General features: G+C 40.7%; 1 protein-coding gene across 5 annotated transcripts in view; it reads right to left on the bottom strand.

The window, feature by feature from the left end:
- The window catches only part of KIF5A (kinesin family member 5A), a 139,903-nt gene that overhangs the window by 81,156 nt on the left and 42,048 nt on the right, over nucleotides 1-16,699 (bottom strand). The window lies entirely within an intron of this gene.

Below are 16,699 nucleotides of genomic sequence, written 5' to 3'. Positions count from 1 at the left end.
CATATTTTCGACACCATTTACCTAGATGCAATTAAGTGTTTAGTGAATAAGTAATGCCATTATTATCAAACATTACACGTCTTACCGTGTTTTTGAGGTTCCTGACTCTTAACTTGATTTGTATACTGCACTGCTTAACAAATTTGTTTGGAATCTAGGAGTAAGCTAAGAACGTTTTTTTTCTTTTTTTAAACTAACAAAGTTTATTTTCAATTCTTAAAGGAACACTGAAGTCACCCGCATCACTCCAGTTTAATCTAGCTGTTCTGGTGTCTATAGCCTTGTAACATTGTTTATATTGCTGCTTAGTAACATCTCTAGTGACAGTCACTTAGATGGCCACTAAAGTCCTAGGTCAAAGCTGCACAGTGTGCAACACCCACGTTCAGCATCTCCAAGTTCCGCATGGAGATGCTGAATGTTCATCATTAGTTCAATGCATCTCTAAGAGGAGATGCTGATTTACACAGAGTGTTTTACTGCGCATGCGCAATATGCTCCCAGTGCTTTACTATAATTGATAATCTCACCCATGGAGGCAGGAGCAGCCTCAGCGAAACTGGCACCTTTCTGATGCGATCAGAGGGGGCAGGTACCTAAAAAGAAACACACCCTGACAGACATACACTGTCAGGCACACACTCTCTTACTGAGACACACGCACACACACTCTGAGACACACACACACACACACACTTTGAGGCACATACACAAACACTCTGAGACACACACACACACACACACTTTGAGGCACATACACAGACACTCTGAGACACACACACACACATACACTTAGACACACACACACACACACTCTGAGACACACACACACACACACTCTGAGACACACACACACACACTCTGAGACACATACACACACACACTTTGAGACACACACATTCTAAGACACACACACACATTTGGAGACACACACACACTGACAGACACATACATACAGACACACACTCTGACAGACACATACATACAGACACACAAATATTCTCATACACTCACAACTTACTATTTTTATTTGAATTAAAATCCACACAGCCTTTGGGAGAGGATCTTTCCCTGGGGTCCAGTTGGGTTGCTCTCTAATCTTTCTGCAGTTCCTCTCTGCTATCCTGCGCGCTCTCTGTAGTAATGCCGGGGCCAGAATAACGTCACATTCTGGCTCCCAGCATCACTAAACAGCACGCGAGGGAGCAGAGAGGAACTGCAGGAAGATTACTGGTCCCCACAGCGGCCTGCTGCCTCCATGCTCCATGTGGCGGCAGGCTTCAGTGTTTCCTGCGCGGCTTAGATAAAGGGAAAAATTCCAGGCGCTAGGGTGAAATTTCTAGCCCACATGGCGACCTGGCGCCTGGAATTTGTTAAGCCCTGGTATACTGCACATATCAGTTACATTGTATGCAACTTGTATAATGTAGCATAGATGGGGGTTCTTCTCAAACAATGCATACAGTCAAACCTTGTGAAAAAGTCATCTACCAGTGTTACGTAGTCGACCTATAAGTCAGTAAAGAAAGTCACTATGTATACATTAATTAAGAGTAACACTCTTTATTCAGTTACACAAATGTCAAAACATACCATTTGGGGGCCAGCATTCTCCTTAAGCTTTGTAGTCGGGAATGCGTCAGCACTGAAGTGGGTAAATCCTACACTCTACCATGGTTAAATTAATAAATGATAATAAAATGATGAAATTAAATATATTAATATGTTTAATTTTCTCAAGATCGGTGTTTCTCAATTTGTTATTGGGCAGCCCTTGGACACAGCAGCTTTATCTAAATGCCATTATTATTTTATTGATATTTTTTTTAAAGAACTTGGTTGTGGGTGCGTGGAATAGCTATATATTAGAAGGGGTGATGAGTAAGTTGGGTAAGAAAGGAAAGGGTTAACAGAGAGCTAGAGATCAAAATGACACCAAAGAGACGCGTGCTTGATCTGTACAAGGAATCAAATCTAGGAGAAACATAATGATCTTTAGATGGATACTGAACAGGCTACACTGATTAATTAGCTATCATCCGCTGTCAAAATCTATACTTGTATGTTGGAGCAAATTAGAAGCAACTATAAAATGCTCCGTAGCTGCTTTCTTAAAAATGCTGAAAATTCTTTAACTAAATTGGCAAATAGCTTTTCAGAGAAGAACCGTTTTCGCTCTGTATATAGGATGTTAACAATGACCTTTTACGTGCTAGAAGTCTGTGCACATGCCAGTTCTTATGTTACAGCTGCAATTCACTTCTGCAGCACACACTGCAGTCCTAAACCTGTACCGTGATAAAAAAAAAAGAAAAAAGAAAACGCTGTACAACAGCTGGCGATGGAATCGATACGGAAATAGCAGGCTCAAATTCAGCATGCTATGCAAAACAACTGCTAAAAGCACTGCCGATCAATAATAAAATAAATTACAGGACACCGTGCACAAGCTGCTTCCATCTTAAATGGATTTCCATGAGATAGGCCATCACAGATGATGCCCCTCCTCATGGACTGCAGCTTAATCATACAACCAGTGTGCCAGTAAAAGGATCTACCACAGACAGAAAACAAAGAAAACAAAAAACTTGTCCTTTGTTCACTAAGTTTTCTGTTATAACTAGACACATTTTCAATGACATTCTTCATTTAGGAACAGAAACGTTAAATTGTCCATCAGTTAAGGGCATAGGATGTCCTTAACCGTGTAGGTAGAAAGACATGTTTTTTCCATGAGGCATGGTGAGGTGTGGAAGTGGTTAAATGCAAATATTGGGCTCTCCTCCCCTTGTTTGTAAGGGAATTATACAGCTAGTATCAGCTACCAGAAACCTGGGCCTTCATCACTGCGGTCTGTTGTCATGGTAACACCATCCCACAGGAGAAACCTATTAGACTAATGTTGCCAGGATCCATCTATGAATCCTAGCTCACCTCCATTTATCTGGTTAACTGAAGGGACAAGAGACTCCTGGTCTTAACTGCCATTGTATTTTGTGCTCCTGTCTCTTTGTTATTTCCAGTGCAAGGATTAAGTCAAAACTTCACCAAAATACAATAAAAATACATTTTAGTTGGATGCATGTGAATTGATTTCATCAGGGAGGTTCAACTTGCTTTTTTTTTTTTTTTTTTTTTACTTTTAAATGAAACTGGCAAAATTGTGGAATTATGAAATTCAAAGTGGAGTTTTTTAAAAAAAAGTTTGTTCTTTCATGTCTGAGGTCCAAGACCATATTAATAATCTGAATATTTCAAGCAGATTTAGCCTCACACTCAGCTGTCCTCAGCTTGGTTTATTGAGATAATGTTCTTGTCTTGCACAATTGACAATAAAATCTAAGTATTTAACCACGAATTGCGCATTTAAGTTGACACTGGTTTCTAAAAATGTCCTGGAGCTTGCAACTTAATTCTATTTATTTTATTGATTTGGGAAGAATAAAAGCCAGAGTTTACTTTGTCATGAATCAGCTTGTCACTCTGAGAAAATACAGCTTAAGTGGAGCTCCGTCCACTGAGCGATCTTATTTACTAGAGAACAATATTAACAATGAAAAAAGTAGATAAAAAATTCTAGGTACAATTTGCAAGAGTTGCGAGAACAAAGTACCATATATTTGGAAATCATGGCCAAAAATAAAAAACAAAATAATTAGGAACTATAACAATGGTTCCTAAATCACCCTTTAGGAACATCCAGCCATGCATCAAGGGTTTGGTCTGTCAAAAGAACTGTCTTCATTCAAATGTACACTTTTACAAACCTTCTATCCCCATACCAATTATCTCCTGCACATAATACCAATTATCTCCTACTAGGAAATCTGTGGTTATATATTACTTCACTTTGCAGTCTATTAGGTAGTCCAGGACTGAATAGCACTGAAAAAATATGTGAGATGGCAATTTACACTTATATGGTAATTGTATTTATGGCACTAACGGCAACAAAATCTGTGTATAATAAATGTTAGTAACATATTTTCATTTCTTTATAATTTTCTCAATTTGTACAAAACCCGGCTTGTACAAATTGTAGCACCAGGATCAATGTCATATCCTTTAAGGTATAAATCAAAACATGCTATAAAGGGGCTCTGTCATCCCTCCCCCGCACCCCCATTCAAAATTACTATGTAATAAAGATAAAAAAAACATGTAAATTGCTCACAATTACTATGTTTCTCTGAAATTCTAACCCAGTCAAAAGATATACTAAGATAAAGTAAGAAATACATTGTCTTAGTATGTTTCCTACACTTGACAAAGCTTGACAAAAGGCGGAGCTACATTTTGTCAGACCCTCAACCATCACCAGTGACAGCTGAGAGGAAAAAAGGCTCTGTCTATGGAGGAACTCTTTGAGATCCTCCACAGACATCAGTTTTGTACACTTGCGCATGCCTGAGAGTACAAAGCTGACATTGGATCTAGGCAACTGAGGTGCCAGGAGCTAAAGAGAACTAGTATGAAGAAAATGGCAGCGGCCACGATGGACAGGTTAGGGTAAGCATAACTCTCCTTTCCTTTCACCACTCGGCCACTGCACTTACAGCAGACCCACCAATGGGTCTTTGCAAATTATGTAAAGACCACAGACAGTAACAGGGCTGCTTTAAGATTTTATTGGTATGTTCTTGTATACATGTTCATACAATACTGTAATACTGATAGCAGTGAAGGATGGTCAAGTTCTAATATGGAATTTCATTTAGTTGAATAAACTGAGTAATGCTTCTTTTAATTACCATAACCAGTGTTAGGACTGTAGGAGCAGGTGTTGCTTGATGAATTGCAGGCTGAGCCAACATTATGCTACTAGTCTCCAACATGGCTGACTCCATCCCATGGCAATGTGTGCACCAATGAGAGTTGCGGAAATGAAGGCAAATATGCGGGCCTCACTTTATGAGAGTCTCAATGGAGATTAAATAGCTGGCATAACAAATCCTTTGTAGGAGCAGACTGAAGTCTATATTCAAACAGACATGCCCAGTAGTTCTCTACAATGTCTCTGGAGAACCATTAATCAACGGAAGGAAAAGTTGCAGATACAGCACAATTATCTCTTAAAGGTGTATATAATTTATTCATTTTAAAACACATATATATTTTTTTCTGTTTTTTTATTGCATTAATTCTAGGAACCTTTATATATTGATATCCTTAGTAGAAAAACATAATAATAATACTTACTTCACCGAGTATCACATACATACAAAAGATAGGAATTTAGAAATACATAGAATCTAGTTACATAGAAATATAAGTTGGAAAAAGACTGTTGTCCATTATGTTCATCCTAAACCATCAAGCATAATCTACTCCTATCTACCATTAAAATCTATCAGGGTTACTGAAGTATAAATTCAGAGTGATTTTAAAATTGAGTGCCAAAGGAGCGAACTGGGAGCAAAGCTGACTTAGAGAATATTTCAAGTTCGAATATTTTTACTTTGAATTTGAAATTCATTTGTAATTCATCATGAACTCTTATTTTAGAGAATAACCCTACATTTCAAGACTGGTTTGATACATGTTATCTATAATTTTATCTATGCAAAAACAGATCTCCGTTTGCCTAGTGAATTCAGATGAACTATGAGATATATACAAGTTAATTTATATTATAATTTATTTTAATCTATAACCTCCAGAGAACTCTGCAGGATGCTTGATTTGATTAGTCAAGATCTTCATTTTGAGTCAGCACAGCCTCTCGGCAATGAATAGGGAGAAAAAGTAAGCACAGGAACATATAATTTGCAAATATATGCTATACATACCAACATTCAGTTTCAATTTTGTGGGAAATAAAAAATGGACTTCCAAGGTCTATGCTTTTTTCAGATAGCTGCTTTTTAGTTACCACAACAAAATGTATCTCTAAAACATGACAAAATTCAACCAATTCATTTGAAATTCCTCTTCAATTATGTCAGAGAAAATCTAGGAAAACCTGTGAATACCAATGTAGCAGTATTTATCTGTCTGTCAATCTGTCGATTCATCTTATCTGCTCCTCCATATATCAATCTTCTATGCATGTTTGACATCTTTGAGGAAGGTATGAGCCACACAAACATGGATGTATTAAGGATCCAATGTGATTTTAAAACCAAGGCAGTGGAAAATTTTTAGCTCTTTGTGTAAAATACTTTGAAAGGTTATAGGCCTCAGCATTCTCTATTTTAAGGGCCATGAGTGGAGAGTGTGAAACCTTTCTACAAATAATATAAATAAAAATATGTAAACTTTTGTTAGCTGTCAAATAATATTAACATTGCTTATGAACAGCAACTGTTTAGAAAAATGAAATAATCTTCTAAACATGTCGAGGTTTATTTGCTATGTGTTCTGGTGTTCACACAGTTTCATATAATGAAGTTATAGGAAGCCATTTTCGAGAATATTTTCAAACCTAGCTATTTGGCCTCACACTGTGAAACTCCATTGTCAATTCACGCCAATTCACTGTTTAGTGAATAAACCCTCTAATATTTTCTGAGGACATTAAATTATTTTTAGATCAGTTTCAATAAGCTGATTCTCTGAGCTACTTAAATGAGAATGGATGTTAGCTGCTTCAAGATTCCTGCCTCCAATTGGTGTAGAAAAAAAATTACTTAATTTTTCAAATATAATTTGACAGGTTCTTAACAATACACAAAAAACTATTTTTCTCTCCTCTGCCCTATATTGCAAGCTTCAGAAATCCTTCTGTAAAACATGTTTGGCAGTTATATGATTTTGGGATTATGTTTAGCAACTAATCTCTTATGTAAGAAACACAAACTGATGATTTTACAAGCAACTACCCCACGTATCACACTGTAAAAGTGTTACCACCAAAGCACCGATCACTCTTAACCCTGCAAGGTAATTATTGCAGCTTTTCTATAAACTGCAATAATTACCTTGCAGGGTTAAGTCCTCCTCTCGTGGCTAGAAAGTCTCGAGGGACTTTTGGTAGTCTAAACCAGTGCTCCCCAACCTTTTTATCGCCGCGGACCGGTAAACATTTGATAATTTTTCCGTGGCCCGCTTGTTTTGATTTAATAAGACAAAAAAAAAAAAAACAGTCACATATATTAAAAAAACACGCAGACACATACATAGTCAGAAAATCACAAACACAGTCACATAAAGACATAGACTCAAAATTGTGTGTATGTGTGTGTGAGCGGTGCAGTGTGTATGTGAGGGTGGCAGTGTGTGTGAGAGTTGCAGTGTGTGTGTGTTTGGGGCGGTGTGTGTATGGGGGCAGTGTTTGTGGGGCAGTGTGTGTAGGGCTGTGTGTGTAGTGTGTGTATGGGGCAGTGTGTGTAGTGTGTGTATGGGGCAGTGTGTGTATTGTGTGTATGGGGCAGTGTTTGTGGGGCAGTGTGTGTAGGGCTGTGTGTGTAGTGTGTGTATGGGTCAGTGTGTGTATGGGGGCAGTGTGTGTATGGGGAGTAAGGAGGGTAGGGAGGCTTTTTTTTATTTATTTAATTAAAAATAATATATTGATGTCCCCCCTCCCTTCTTACCTTTACTGGGAGGAGGGGGGACATTTCTTAGTCCCTGGTGGTCCGGTGGGGATTCCCTGGTGGTCCGGTGGTGGTGAGATGAACTCTAGCCCAGTTACAGGGCTAGAGTTCACTCTCGCGAGATTTGGAGCGTTGCCGTGGTTACCGCGGCAACGCTCCAAATCTCGCGAGAGGAGGACCCGGAGGAGCTGCAGGTAAGAGCTCCTGGGTCCTCTCTCCCTCCCCTGCCGGCTGCCAGCACCGTGCCTGCGGACCGGGGAGGGAGATCTCTGATCTCCCCTCCGGTCCGCAGGCACATTGCAGGGCTGGCACTTGGGCAATGCCAGCCCTGCATTAGCCGGCAGGCTCGCACACCCCAGGGCGGCCCGGTACCGTTTGATCCACGGACCGGTACCGGTCCGCGGCCCGGGGGTTGGGGAACACTGGTCTAAACGACGCTCAACGTTTTCAGGCTACACATGAGGACCTCCAACGTCGCTGGAATACCCACAGGAAAGCACTGAATAATGCTTTCCTATGGTGAGGTCTAATGCGGGCGCACAGCCATTACCACAAATGCGCATTAGGTTTTCCCCCGCCTGCAGACGTCAGCTGGGGAGGAGCGCGGGCGAAGCCTGACCCAGCGCCAAGGGACATCGGCGCTGGACTCAGGTAAGTGTCTAAAGGGGTTTTAACCCACATGGGATGGGGGGAGGGAGGGGAGCACTCCAGGATTCTGCAGTACCAGGAAAACGGGTTTGTTTTCCTGGCATTGGAGAATCCCTTTAAGTGCTTTGTTGAGAAAAGCACGAGGCATGCTGTGGCTGTTAGGCCGATTTGTTTCTACACCTTTGATACTGCAGCCTTCTTGATTGTAAAATTATAATAACTTTTATATTCTCCCAGGATTTTTCTGCCAAAACATACATTACACTACAGATACAACAGAACTATTGAATAGCTCACATTTTCCATATCATTGTATTAAAGCTAAGCCATTGTTTGTTCCCCTTTTTTTATTTTAATGGTTGTACTTTATTTCATATACAATATTGAGAACTTAGTGTAATACAGGTTTGGCCCCTTAAGGACCAATTACATTCACTACTGTCATCACACACTGGTTCCTAAATATCGTATGACAGCATGGAATGTTCAGCTTATTCAGCATGCACAGATTTATAAAATCATGCCATTGCTACATGAGTGAAATGCTCCATTTAGGAGCAGGATCCTTAAAAGCCACATTGTCGAGATGACATAAACTAACATTGGCCCTTTTTTTTTTTTTTTTAATTCTTTCTTTTTAGTTGTGCATGACATAACAACGAGCCTACGCAGCCATGACAGCTGACGTAGGCGGCAACAGTCAAAACAATGTATACATGGCATAGAAAACATATTGCACAATTTTATATTTTGGTGAAAGGAAAAAGCATAGACAACGGGTAAGTATGACCTTCTGTAATTGAGTCTTCCTGGCCGACCTGCCCCTTTATTTATTTATGCAGTTAGTGTTTCGTATCGGCAGACCAAGGGCGACTCCCCTAGCATACACAGGTAGCATTAACATAACTAGATCTGTAAACATGAGCTATAAAGGTGGTCAATGACAACCCACTCTCGTATCTGAGGCCGTTGTAGTGATCTCCCAAGAACTGGTTGGTGATGCCAGCAGCCGTTTGTCAACTCGGGTTCCGCGGTTTTTTTAACGTGAGACAAAACTTTATTTGTCGCTAGGTCTAAACACACAATGGAAGAAGGTTTACATTTTGTTGTTCCCCGTCTTTTTTATTTTATGTTACGTGAGGCAAAACTTTATGTGTAATTAATTCTAAAAAAACAATGGAAAAATGTTTATCTGTTTTTGTTCCCCCCATTACAGGTGATTTTACCTGTGTCCCCTATGTTGTGATGTGCGCTTTGTAAATTACATGTTTGTAGTAATGTGAAAAACTCCTGCATGTGCTTATGAACGTCATCAGGAGGTGACTATGGTTGTGTTCCATTACCCGTCCCTTTATCTCATTATTACCGGCAGTATGATTGCTCCACATGCACCCCTATCGCAACATAGCATATACCCCGGATTGTAATCCGAGATCGGAGAAAGATTAATCTGCACAGGGTTGAGTAGAAGTATAGAATATGAAAGGAGGAGGTATTTTCTCCTTAGTCTAAAGATTCACACAAGGTCAAATCTCCGACTAGGAGAAAATTGGTCAGGGTGGGTGATACCAGCTACACCCAAATGGGCATGAACCCTTTAGTTATATCAATGAAAAGACACACAGGAATGCTCGGATGTTCTCCCATAAAAAGGAGGGAAGAACTACCAAGCCGGCTGGTACAGATATGTGTGCACATAGATGTTATGCCAAAAGAACCTTGGAATCTGGAGTCCCGTGGATAGGTAGAAAAAATGGGGATGGGTAGCAGAGAGATACTGAATATGATAGGTACAGTGCGTGAAAAGTATCTCTAAATCCACAAAAAAATATATGTACAGACTTTAATAATCTATTAAAGAGAAAGAGATACTATAGCAACTGTGTATCAAGAGAAGCTCTCTGATTCCTCTAATTGCCCATAAAGTTTACCCTTGATGCGAAAAGCAAATCCATTTATCGGAGTGCTATTACCAAGGGGGTTATGGGAAATAAGCCCCTAAACAGCGTAATACCTTCAAACAATTCTCTTTAGTGTATTAAATCAATTACGAGATAATTAACTCGATATATACACGGTATAGAGTTATGAAGGGTGTTGGACCACAAGTTTAAATATAGCAGAGGGATAGACAGAGGTAGCAAGTGTCCGGATAGACAGAGGGAGATAACAGAGTCAAAGTAGAAAACTGACATAAGGTCCGAATATCACAGAAATGACATTAATAGGTCTCCTATGCTGTTTCTATTCCCTTGCTTCTGCTAATAAACACCTTCGTGGGTGTTCTGAACTAGGTCGTTACACTAAATGCTGTAGTACCTATCCTGCAAGATTAGACTCCAGAGGGAGTAATAATGAGAAAACGAAAATTAGAAAAAATGATAAATCATAACCAAAGGTGAACAGAAGAGGGGAGGATTCCCTCAGTGCGTCGTGAGTGGTGCATAGTGCAGTGACCAAGTGCTGTGACTCAGGAATCCCCCCAGATGAGATCCGACGCGCGTTTCGGAGTAAGCAACTCCTTCGTCAGGTACCTATCATATTCAGTATCTCTCTGCTACCCATCCCCATTTTTTCTACCTATCCACGGGACTCCAGATTCCAAGGTTCTTTTGGCATAACATCTATGTGCACACATATCTGTACCAGCCGGCTTGGTAGTTCTTCCCTCCTTTTTATGGGAGAACATCCGAGCATTCCTGTGTGTCTTTTCATTGAGTAGAAGTATGTCGGTCCCCATAAGGCAGTAGGAGACTCCCGTGCCCCAGCCCCTGTGCATAAGACAAACCACAGAGATAGAAAACTATAAAATTCTAAACAAGGTGAATCAGGCCCGAGGGCCGCATGGGCGACCATAGCCTCCACCAGCCCATAGTGTTCGTAGCAGTCCTGCAACTTTCAAGCCCCCCCTTGGCCTGTAAGTTATAGGCCGTGGCTCCTTGCTGCGATGTTCCAAGCCTCCTCTCACACACCTTAGCAGAGCAGCCGGACAAATATGGGAAACAGACCCCAGTCCCAGCGCCATTTGCCTGGAAGGCCGTGGCATCATGCCCAGAGCCCCCTCCCCAAAATCACTTGGAGCCCCGCGCTCTCAACTCTAGGCCCCAGAGACCAGGGGTCAGGGATGCTCGGGCTCAACAGGCCCTAAAAAACCCACCCAAACACAGTCCCGGTCCCCCCCCACTGAGCCTCTGCCTCGCAGAAAGAAAGTCAACTCTGGGCCAACATACTATACCGGCCTCCGAAGTCAGCGCCGACATGCTCCCACCTCCTGCCATTCGATCGGAAGAAAGTCCAGATCCCGGTGCGCAGGCCTCATATCAGGCAGGTCTCCTCGTGCAGCTACACCCAGGGCATCCAGGAAAGCTCTCGGGTCTCCGGTAGGGGTCAGGGTAAGGGTCTTCCCCCCTCTAAAGGCCATAAGGCGAAATGGGAACCCCCATGCATACTGTACGTTTGCTCCCCGCAGGGCTTCCGTAACGGGCCTCCACTCCCGTCTCCTCTGCAGCGTGCTGGGGGCTAGATCTTGGTACACCTGGATTTCCTTTCCGTCGTGCATAATCTTGGCCTCTCTGCTTTTGCGCATCAATGCTTCCTTCGTCTGGAAGAAAAGGAACCGGACGATGACATCCCGAGGGGAGTTGGTGTCAACCCTTCTCGTTCAGAGGGCTAGATGGGCCCTCTCCATATGCCACCTATCTTCAGGGAGATCCGGCAAAAGAGGCCTAAATAGCGCCATGAGTATCACTGGTAGCATGCCCTCCTTTTCGCCCTCCGGCAGGCCACGTACACGGAGATTATTTCTCCTTGACCTATTGGACATATCTTCGATAGCCAGCTCTGTGTCAGTCACTCGGGCCGCCAGGTCATTAAGATGGGTTACCGCCGCATTATGGGCCTTGGTTGTGGCCTCCATCCGCTCCTCGAGTCGGGCAGTGCGTGTGCCCAGGGCCGCGATCTCGCCACGGAGCACCTCTGTGGCGTTCACTATTTCACCAGCCAGGTAAGTCTGGACTCCGTCGAGGCGCTCCAGGATTTGTGATGTTTCGCTCTTTTTCCTGCTATCTCCCAGCGCCTCGTGTGGTGAGGATGGTCGGGGCGAAGGGCTCCGTCCGGCGCCATCTTGGGGATCAGGAGGCCCGGTCTTATGAGCCGTCATCAGGTCCAGGACCGTCGTACCTCCCTCGGTCCCCCTCCTGGGCTGTTTTTTAGAGTTCTTTTTGTCCATGCTTGGCAAAAGGTGTCAATTTGGGTCTAGAATACCGCTAAAGTATGCTGTAAATTGTGCGTTGGGGCAGGAGCTCTACACAGCCACGTCCAGCTCGATCCCTGGTCAGGCCACGCCCCAACATTGGCCCTTTAAGAAGGATATCTGTTGGTGTCAGTTTGTATTCAGTTCTATTTTTGTGAATGTGTAGACATCTGTTAATCCAGTGAAACAGCCTGAAAGTAGAACTGTTTTGAAAATACTAATTGACTGTTCATTTAAAAATCATGATTTTTTTGGAAGTATTTCCCCACTAATATTTGTATGCCCTCTTACTGCCAGGGCAGAACAATTATGAACACTACATATGCATACACAATGACAAGAGGTTCTTACATCACTTCTGTGGGTGCTCTTGTTACCTCCAAATATTTAGAGTCACACAGCTCCTGTACCTGCTTCATCCAGGGTGGGTACTGTTCGTTATGTACATTGAGATAAACAAAATAAATAATTTGACTAAGATAAAGCAAATCTTTCTCTGTGGTGTTGAAATTGAGAAATTGTCTCTGAGCTCTTATCTTGCCATTGGGTTTCCTTTTAGTGAACATTAACAGAGCTTAGCATTTGTTTAGGTTTTCATCTGGTGATATTTGGATTCATATTCTGCAAAATTGGTTCCCCGCATTAGAATACGTATCACTGAACAGAATAATGAGTATTGTTCAATGTGTGTCTATTCTTGCCATACTATTTAAAATCAACTATTACTGAGAAGTGTTTATATTTTTTCAAATGTAATTGCTTTTCTACGTAACTTGGTTTTATACATACAGATTGGTTGTTTCTTTTAATTTTTTATATTATTTTGCACTTTTTAACTTTCAATTTCTATTACCTACACAGTTCATTAAATATAGTAAGGTAAAATACACTGACAAATTTTCCTCTAACTACATGTTACCTTTGAGCAATTGTAATTAATAATGTATCTCTACAGTTAAAACACTAAGTATATGTATTAAGCTTAATTATAATTAAAGGGATTTACCCCAACTTTTGTGCATTGTAATTGTATGTATTTAACACATCAAAAATGCAATACAAATTTTAATTTTCATTTTAATAATGATTTTTGCATTTGAATGTCTTTCCTTTCCAGAATATATTCTGTGGCCTTGTAAATCTGCATTGTTAATCCTGTTCATATAAGAAATGTCTAAGATCACTCAACCAACCAATCATATTTCTTCCATAACTTTCTAAAGACAAGCTAAAAGGACACATATTTGCTTTAACAAACAGAGAGAAAAGATCTGACTGACTTTGATAAGGGCCAACTAGTGATCGCTAGACGAATCTGTCAGAACATCTCCAAAACAGCAAGTCTTCAGGGGTGTTCCTAGTATGCAGTGGTTAATACCTACCAAAAGTGGTGCAAGGAAAGACAACCAGTGAATTGGCTTCATGGTCATGGGCGCCAAAGGCTCATTGATGCACATGTGGAGAGAATGCTACCCCGTCTGGTCTAATCATAAACGCAACTGTAGCTCAAATTGCTGAAAACAATCTTATCCATGATTGCCCCACCTTGCAACTTGCAGGACTTATAGGATCTGCTGCTAATGTCCTGGTGCCAGATACCACAGGACACATTCAGAGGTCTTTTGGAGTCCATGCCTCGACAGATCAGTGCTGTTTTGGCAGCACATTAAAACCGCTGGTTTTAATGTTGTGGCTTATCATTGTATGTGGTTTTACATGTCCCTCCATTTGTAAATAGACAAAAAGGGACACTTTAATTTTAGGTTTGTGAATAGGGGATCTGGAAAACCATTTCCTACCTCTGAGAAATTTTAGATGAGTTACTAACCGCACAGCATAGTAGAGTCATCAAATAGCTTTTACTGTAAATTATCAAAACGATCTCCCATGACATTGAACAGTTATTGGCTTATTCACTAAACCACAGAGCACTGACAATGAAACTAGAAATTTTAGGGCAAAATAGAAAAACAAAAACAGGCAAAAAAAAAACAATCAAACTCAATCAAAGCTCTAATTCCACTTTGGTCTTTTTGTCATTTTCAATTCTCCACAATGTCCACTTCAGTGAATGAAACCTTTTAAGTGAAATGTTATTTTTAGATTCAATTTCATGCTGCTGTGCCTAAATTGTAAAACATATCTATTAAATGTTAAATAAAAAGTTACAGACTCTGCATTAGACCTATTACTATGTATAATATATATATATAATCATTACAAAAAAGCCACTTGCGGCAATGTTGATTTAATTTGCACATTAGATTATATCATGTGAACCATTTCATCAAGCAGCTGTATTTACCAGCAGTAAAAATATCATGAAAGCCAGATTTTACAAGAGGGACCGTTTACTGGCTATAAAAAGCATCCACTCTGTGTCCTTGATAAATCAATCTAAACAGAACATGTTGGCCTTGTACAGCTTATTTATATAAGTGGAAAAATAATTTTTCGTAAAGTGTTTATAATTCCTGATCAATATTGTCTTTAATATTTTCATTTGAAAGGCAATATTAACAGGTCCCAATCAGAAATTATATGGAGTAAATAATGGAGGATTCACGGACGTCTCTAATATCGCTGATCTATCAGGCAGCGCAAACGTCGTCTTTCATCTCTCCTGTCAGTAGGATAAATTTGCATTGATGGGTTAAAAGGCTGGAAGTGGCTGTCTATGGCTAGTTTTAGTGGCATTAGACTAATGTACACAGCTACTATAAACAATCAATGCACTTGGCTAACATTCCTTTATTTGTTATAAATGAAAGGGACATTTTAAGCAATCAGGAACCTAGTTATTTTCAGGCAGACTATTTCTAGCAGACACTATGTTGAATCTGTGAATTTGGAATAAATCTCAGAATTTTTTTCTGAACGCCATTTTAAGAAACACGTGAATGGCAATTTAGGGCCACATTTTTAGATTTACCTCAAAATGTTGCAATTCAGAACAACAGTCAGAATTTAGTCATTAATTACACATATGTTGCTCCACAGAGGGATGGTTTTCCCATTAGGCAGAGTAGGCACCTGCCTACAGGCGCATGTCCTTTAGGGGGTACGTGCTCTGCCTGTTAAAATCCCCCTCCCTGCCACCTGTCCTGTAGCATTCTGGGATCACTGCATTCAGGCTGAAGAGCCTGATCGGTGCATGGCTCGGCCCCTCAGACTAACCACGGCGATCCGCAGGACAGACAAGGGAGATGACTGGCCAGAAGAAGGGAGAGAACTGGGACAATTCAGAAATCGAAAGTTCACACACTGTGACCCACAGTGCTGCACATACTGACCCACACTGCTGCCCACACACACTGTTACACATAGAACTGTCCACACACAATATTATCTACCCAGCTGCCCATACACACTGTCACACATACTGCAACTAGCCAACCAAAAATTAAACAAAAAGGAGAATGAGGAGGGGAATAGGATCACCACTTAATATCATGAGATAATATCCCCCATTACACAGATATTAACTGCTTAGTCTATTAATTACATCTTCTACTGACATATGTAAACAGTTTATAAAGACAAGAATAGAGCAGATAACTAGGAAAACGTTATTGGGATTTATCCCTATGGCAGATACAATATATTTCAGTACATTCAATGACTTGTCCTAATTAATAGATTAAAGACTCAATATAAATAGAGTATACTGTCTAAGTGGTGATCCCATTCTCTTTATTTTCCTTTTTGTTTATTTTTTGTCAGACTATGAAAGGGATACTGTTGGCAATTAAGCTGTGAGGCTGCCAGATATGATCTATTTTTCATTAGTTTGGAAGGAGTAGGGTGAGTGGCAATTGAGACTTCTGTGCGTACAGGCAGGCGCTCATGATGTCAATCTGGCCCTGTTTTCACAGAGGTATAAACTGAGAACAAGTTGCAAACTTTGCTTTTCAGATAATCAGAAATAATCAATAGATATTGGTGTATGCCAACCTGGAACTGTGAGAATATACACATTTAGGATCAAGATGTGCAGTGCATGATGGCAAACTGTTTGCTATGTAGGTAACGGAATGTTCAAGGGCAAAATAACACACAAAATGTTTTCCTCCCAAGTACTTTGTGATTACCTTCAAACACTATGTCCTGCTGTGAAACAATAGCACTCTAGTAGAGAAAACCACTAACCATTCACCCCAGGGGTAGCGTCATGTTCAATCTTATTAAGAAGTGTCTGTTAGTCCACCCATTGTACTGAGCTATGGAATTTTCTGGCGCAATATTAATAATAAAATAATAATAATCC

This window comes from Pelobates fuscus, chromosome 1 (genome assembly GCF_036172605.1).
Source record: "Pelobates fuscus isolate aPelFus1 chromosome 1, aPelFus1.pri, whole genome shotgun sequence".
NCBI lineage: Eukaryota > Metazoa > Chordata > Amphibia > Anura > Pelobatidae > Pelobates > Pelobates fuscus.
Note: the sequence above shows the minus strand (reverse complement) of the source record. Positions and strands in the feature narration are given on the sequence as shown.